The sequence below is a fragment of the Rhipicephalus sanguineus genome, chromosome 7, assembly GCF_013339695.2.
Source record: "Rhipicephalus sanguineus isolate Rsan-2018 chromosome 7, BIME_Rsan_1.4, whole genome shotgun sequence".
In the NCBI taxonomy this organism is placed as follows: Eukaryota; Metazoa; Arthropoda; class Arachnida; order Ixodida; family Ixodidae; genus Rhipicephalus; species Rhipicephalus sanguineus.
In genome coordinates this window covers 122,411,245-122,417,823 of record NC_051182.1, presented here as the reverse complement: position 1 = coordinate 122,417,823, position 6,579 = coordinate 122,411,245, and the positions used below count along the sequence as shown (strand labels likewise).

The window sequence follows — 6,579 nt, the reverse complement described above, 5'->3', positions numbered from 1 at the left end:
ATGTGCATGTATGCCCGCCTACAGTGCGCATACAAAACCAGACTTCGCAAGGTGTTTCACCCCCCCCCCCCCCCCGTGGCTAGGCCTATGCCTCTTATCTCGCCCCTACACGGTGGTCTAGTGGTTATAGTGGTTATGGCACTCGACTGTTGACTCGAAGGTCGCGGGATCAAATCTCAGCCGCGTCAGCTGCATTTTTGATGAAGGGGAAAATGTTTGAGGCCCGTGTACTTAGATATAGGTGCACGTTAAAGAACCCCAGGTGGTCGAAATTTCCGGAGCCCTCCGCTACGGTGTCCCTCATAATCATATCGTGGTTTTGGGACGTTAAACCCCCGATATTATTATTACCTCTTATCTCTCTATGTAGTTCAGAGCGTTACAAGGGAATCAAGCATCGGCATCTGGGGACAATACCATAGCACAGAATGGCAGACAAGCGAAGAACATGAACATGCACACACCGTACGCGTGTGCCTTGCTAGCCTCACCGTCTGTACGCGCCAGTACATGCGCCAACAAGGTCCTATACCAACAACCCCGCATAGGAACGCGATGATCCTTAAAACGCGTACGCGACAGCAGCGCCCCGAAAGCGCGCAGCGGCGTTTCGCCGCTTTCGTTCCACCCGGTATCGCTTTCCAACTGGGATGCGAGAGGGTCAACTGAACTCTCTTTTAGGTCACCCCACCCTTTCTCTCATTACGGAGCAGGGGCTCCTATCGGTGGCTAGTGCTCCGAGGAGTCGGAAAGACAAGGATAGAGAGGAGGAAAAGGAAGTAGTGGAGAGAGAGAAAAGCCAGCGGCGGTGGCGTTCGCCTGTTGCGCCTTGGCCATGGCGCGCGGGCGCACTGCGGAGCCACCGAATGGAGGGTTGTAGCGCGCGCCGCTTGGATGCCTTGCCGCTGCAGGCAAACAGACGAAGCCGCGCCGGCCGCAAGGGCAGCGCGCCGCGCGCATCGCCCCGCCGTACGCCGCTGCTGAAGCGCGCTCGCTCGCTCTCACGCCGCCGTTGGCTCCCGCGTCTCGGAGTTAAACCGTCGACGCCGGGGGCAGCCAGCCAGCCAGCCCTGGCCGCTGCTGCTGCTACTGCTACTGCTGCAAGAGCCGGGCAAGTCCATCCTCGTCGCCGTCGAACCGCGGAGCAAGCGTTTTGTCGCAGGGCGCACTACGTCGACCGGTCAGTCATTTTTAGTACTGCGTCGCGCGGTCGCCGTTTTTTTTTTTCGTTTTTTTTTCCTTATTAGCGAACGGTGGCCTACATTTGGCCGCCTGAAAAAGGGTTGCGTTCTTGCTTTGCTATGCTTGACTGTGGCGCAAAATACACTTAAGCAAATTGCAGGGAAAAGTAGAGAAGAAAGCGAACTTCTCCCCCCTCCTTTTGTTTCACGAAATGTATTTTGCGCCACAGTCAAGCATACCTAAGGAAATCTAAGCACCAACTCGCCCAAAAAGAAGTCCTTTTAAGGTTGCATTCGACTTTTCACTCTAAGAAAAATTCGACTTATGTGGGGAGTACTTCTGCGACACAGCTAAAATCGTGATCTCGCTGGCGTACTTTCACTTGCGTTATCATAGCTTCCCGGCACTTACCGGTCACGAACGGCGTGCGCGATAAAAGTGCGACGTAATATTTTTGATGAGAAAGTGGGGAGAGTCGGGTTTTCAACAAAAGGAAACGCGAGCAAGCCAGACGACGATTGTAGCTGCGTGGAAGAAATACTCGATTTTGTTAGAGTGTTGGTTGAATTAGCAACCTCTTTACTGCGACGTCTTTTCTTTACTTTCAGTACATTTTCCTTACTTGTTTCTCTGAAGTGGAGTGCTTTCTTGACTGCGTGCGGTGCTTTTTTCTTCTTTTGTTCTCTAGCACTCTTCTTTCGATCTCCCCCATCCCTTCCCCCTGTACAGGGTAGCATACCGATTATGCAAAACTGGTTAACATCCCTGTCTTTCCTCTCTCCCGTTTTCCTTCCTTGTTTTCTAGCGCAGCGCCATGAATGACCTCGTTGGCAGTCTTGCTTTCGTTGTTGTAGTTCGGGGACTGCTGGAGACTAGATTTAAATCATAGGAGACCGTACGTTTCGAAGCTATGCAAAGACAAACTAGCCGCGTCACTTGACAGTAGATATGGTGGTGTAGCCCCAGCGTCTTGTTTTTATTTATTTTTGGCGCACGCCGGACGACAGTGCTGAATGATGCTGAACCGACAGAAACGTGGATGGACGGTGCTTGGAGAGGAGATTGGGGGTGGGGATGGCGGGGGCGACGATGTTTTTTTTTTTCTTGCGCTAGATTTTGTCTGACTCGGCACGATTGTGTGCGACGCAGCCTATTCGTCTTGTGCGTAGAGGACTCGGTTTTCTTGCACGCGTAAAAATTGCCATGCGGCATGTCGTATTGGGGGTTGGGCGACCATGCCAGAGATGGGGAACGCAAATGTAGTATGCGCATGCGCCGGAAAAATAGAACTAAACTTTCGCTCACTGTGCGTCTGTTAAAGAGAAAGATAGGCTCAAGGACGCGGATGTTGTTTTTGTGATTGCCTTCATTTCCCCCGAAGTCTGTGTCTATGTGAGGCTACTGTGAAGCATCTGTAGTCAGCCTCATTAGTTTAAAGACCACGAGACCCGTGAAAAAAAGTAGAATATTCGCGCTGCTTTCGCAGGCAGCCTCGAATTCAGATTCCTTCTCTGTCCTAAAACGTGTTAAAATATGTAGTGCGCAGTTGGACCGAATACGGTCGCAAAGTGCTGAGAAACTCGAAGCTACTCTCGGACATGGTGGTCTCTAAACTTCTGACGCCGACTCTACGCATGACAGTCCTCACGCAAACTGCAGATTTCGCAATATGCACTTGGCGGCCGTGGCAAGTTGAAGAACATATAGGCCACCATGAATAAACGGTTATATGAAGGGGAAATAGTAGAGAAGGAAATGCAGTGAGGTTACCCAGTTTAGGAAAACCGGTTTGCTAAGCAATACTTGTTTGCAGACTAGTTGGTTCATACTTGTAAACTCGACTTGCTGCGCAACCAGCAGGAAAGAAGCCAGGAGGAAGACAGGAAAGAGCGCAGACTACCAACTGTTGATTAACTGTTTATCAACTGTTTTTAATGGTTTGCTACTACACAAATGGGAACAAGATGGGGGAGATTGAAAGATGGAGAGGAAAGAGAGAGAACTACAGCACTTAACACAGCCCGCACAGTCAGACACTCTTGCGCAGTACGCAACATCACTGTCACAACCGCTTGTCAAAGTCTATTTCCTTTAAAAGCCTCAGTAGCGCCTTCGTCGCCTTCAGCTGCGATGTCTTCTGTCGATGACATGCAAAGAATGGTTTCAATAGACATTGGCCTAGAGCGGACGCCAGAGGCTGCCTCTGAACTTTACATCCCCGGCGGTCGCAGAGAATGTGCTGTAGCGTCTCTTCGCAACGACAGGCACCGCAAAAATCGCTGTCGGCCATTCCAATGCGAAATTAATAAGACTTCGTGAATGCCACCCCTAGTTATAAGCGATAAAGCAGAGTGGCCTCTCTTCGGCACAGTCCATTTGGCATACAGAGACGCTTGGTGTGCTCCATTGAGATGAACATGGCATTTTGCGAACGCAAGCTGAATTACATCGCTAAGAATAGGTACATAAGCCGAGAATTCAAAGATACAGCACATTGTTGCCTTTGGGACTTACTCGGTAATGTACCAAAGCAGCAGGAATTTACGTTTGTCGTGCAAATTTCTTTCTCTTGGAAATGGGATTTGCACTGTTCTTGAAAGGCACACAAAAAAGAGAAAAGAAATCAAGCAAGGAGAACGCATGCAGTTAACACAGTTCTGGCTCTTTGTGGGCAAAATATGAGTTTATGGTAACGGCATTGGCGAAGCCACAGTGCATCGGTATATAGTGTCACTTACCTTGTAATGTGAAGAGAATCGGCCTTAACATATGTGGACGGTGAGAGCTCACACATGAGAACCCTTTAGTTTAGTTGCACTTTGTGGGGAAAGCCTGAGATAGTGAAAATGTAATGAGCTTTAAGCTTACACACCAATGTTTGTACTTGGACAGCATAGTAAAATTGATTATGTATCTGGCTTAGCCTCTGTATAGTCCTGATGACTACTGAAGAAAACGTGACCCGCCACGGAGGTCTAGTGGTTATGGCGATCGACTGCTGATCCGAAGGTCGCGGGATCGAATCCCGGGTGCGGCTGCTGCATTTTCGATGGAGGCATAATGTTCGAGGCCCGTGTAGTTAGATTTAAATGCACGTTAAAGAACCCCAGGTGGTCGAAATTTCCGGAGTCCTCCACTACGGCGTCTCTCATAATGATATCTTGGTTTTGGGACGTTAAACACCAGATATTAATATTACTGAAGAAACCTCGTAGCTAGATATAAGCGAATGGCTGTTTTGCTGGACTGTAGACACTTTTTTTTTTCGTTTCTTTTCATTCGCGTCCTCGGGTTTTTACATGATTCAAAATATTTTCTGAAACGTAGCTTTACTGTACTTCATTTTAGCCAGCTATCAGTAGGTGCCTCAGCTCTTAAGGCATTGCATGCTCAGATCCGTGCGTTCAAAATTTCCGAATGTCTTTCCTTTTGCTTTTAACCATTTTTTGCTAGTTCTGTTGAAGAAATGGGACCGTACTGCTCACTTTCTTACCTTTTCGGACGGCGTGTCATTACGTTTGTTCAGGTTTATGGGTCTCATTTTCTAAGCATTTACGTTTTCCTGTACTCTGCAGCTTCAATTTTGTTTTCACGAATCTACGTAACTCAGCAATAACTTCAGTAAGCGTAGGAATTATGCAGCCTGTGCAAACTGCTCTATTTCTTTAAAAAAATGTACAAATTAGGCGAAACGGGCAAAGGATTAAATACTCAAATCTTGCAGACTGCGTGGGTGTTCTTACGGGGAAGGGGGGGGGGGGGTGCTCGGTACCCGCGTTTACTTCTATACTACGCTATGCTCTATGAAGTAGCTACCGCTGTAGTCGTTTCCTTTTTCCACTTTCGTGGGTATTATAGGTGTCTGTATACTGTGTAGGCAAGCGGGCCATTAGGATTTGAGCCAAAAGGATTTCGAGGCATCAGAGGCTTCTATATGCTTTACTGTACATAGATTTTATTCGAATGTAACGGTCAACGCACCGATTCCATGCAGCAGATATCTACTTCAACATTCTGGTAAAATTACAGCGTCGCACTGCAATCGCATGGTTTCCCAGAGCTTTAAATATTTTACGATGCGGTCTCATGTGTTTCTAATGTGCGTTGTTCAATTGTCCTGGGAAACCCACGCTTTGTAGTGCGATAATTCGATTTTTCCTAGACGTTCCAATGGGTATCTGCCTTATAGAACCGAAATTCATTTTTGGTAACTAGCATTTTTTGGTCAGATACAATTTCTTTCGGTATTTCCCATTCAGTTATGGCAGGACGCCGTCGCTGCCGCCAAGAGATGGCGCCACGTTCCCGAATCCTGTGAATGTGTCAAAGCAGAAGCCCGAAAACGGCAGGACCGGAAAGGATAGGACAGACGATCAATTTACAACTAAGTCGAAAGTTGAGCGTCTCTCTTTTCATTCCCGTTCCGTTCCTGCTGTTTTTTTTTTTTTTCACTCATACTTTTTCAACGCGTTGCACCTAATTGCCCACCTTACCAGGATCGTTTAGGTTCGCCTTCTCGTCGATCTTAAGCATACTCGAAATTCTTTAACTCGCGGGGCTGATTTCTCTAGCGGATCAATCCTCCAGAGTCGAACAGCAGTTCCTCACCGCCATGCGCATAAAAGTTGTCCACCCTCTATTCTCTCTCCGCTGTGTTGCCATTCCGATACGGGAAAAAAAAAAAAGAAATCTAAGTGTACCAGAATGTACGTGTCAATGCAGAGGCAGGCGGCTGTAGATCGGAATTCACAACCGACGACCGTGGGGCCGCAACGTGCATTGCTTGCATCCGACACAACCCGGGAGCTATAAAAGAGGAAGGGAGTGAAGATAAAGCTCTGGTTCTATAGATGTTAAGAGATCGAGCGAGAGCGAAAGCATGAGTGATACGGTGCTGGTGGCGCGCCCGGGGAAACGCGTGGAGTTTTTTCGACGAGGTCGCGACGTGTACTGCATTGATAGCAGCTGCCGGGCTGTTTCCCTCGCGAAATGGCTTCCACGCCTCTCGATTGCCAAGCACAGCGTGGATCGCCATCAACGTTCCCCGAGCCTACTGTTCACTTCTTGTGAGGCCCTGACCTTTCTTTCTTTCTTTCTTTCTCTTTCTCTTTTTCTTTTGTTCTTTCTTCCTTTCCTTTCTTTCTTTTTCCTTTCCTTTCTCTCTTCTTCCTTCTTTTTCTCTTCCTTTCTTTCTTCTCTTCTTTTTCTTTTTTCTCTTTCTTCTTTCTTTCTTTTCTTCTTCTTTCTTTCTTTCTTTCTTTCTTTTTCTTTCTTTCTCTTCTTTTTCTTTCTTTTCTTTCTTTTTCTTCTTTCTTTTTTTCCCCTTTCCCCCCCTATTTCTCTACCACACCCCTGTCCCTTTCGCCTCCCTTCCCTTTTTTTTCCCTCCTTTTCCCT

General features: G+C 47.7%; 1 long non-coding RNA gene across 1 annotated transcript in view; it reads left to right on the top strand.

Annotated features, from left to right (window-relative positions):
• The first annotated feature begins 816 nt into the window (after window positions 1-816).
• The window catches only part of LOC125759347 (uncharacterized), a 122,641-nt gene continuing 116,878 nt past the window's right edge, over window positions 817-6,579 (top strand). The window contains exon 1 of the long non-coding RNA XR_007416927.1: window positions 817-1,180. This is a non-coding gene — a long non-coding RNA (uncharacterized LOC125759347). The remainder of the gene's footprint in view (window positions 1,181-6,579) is intronic.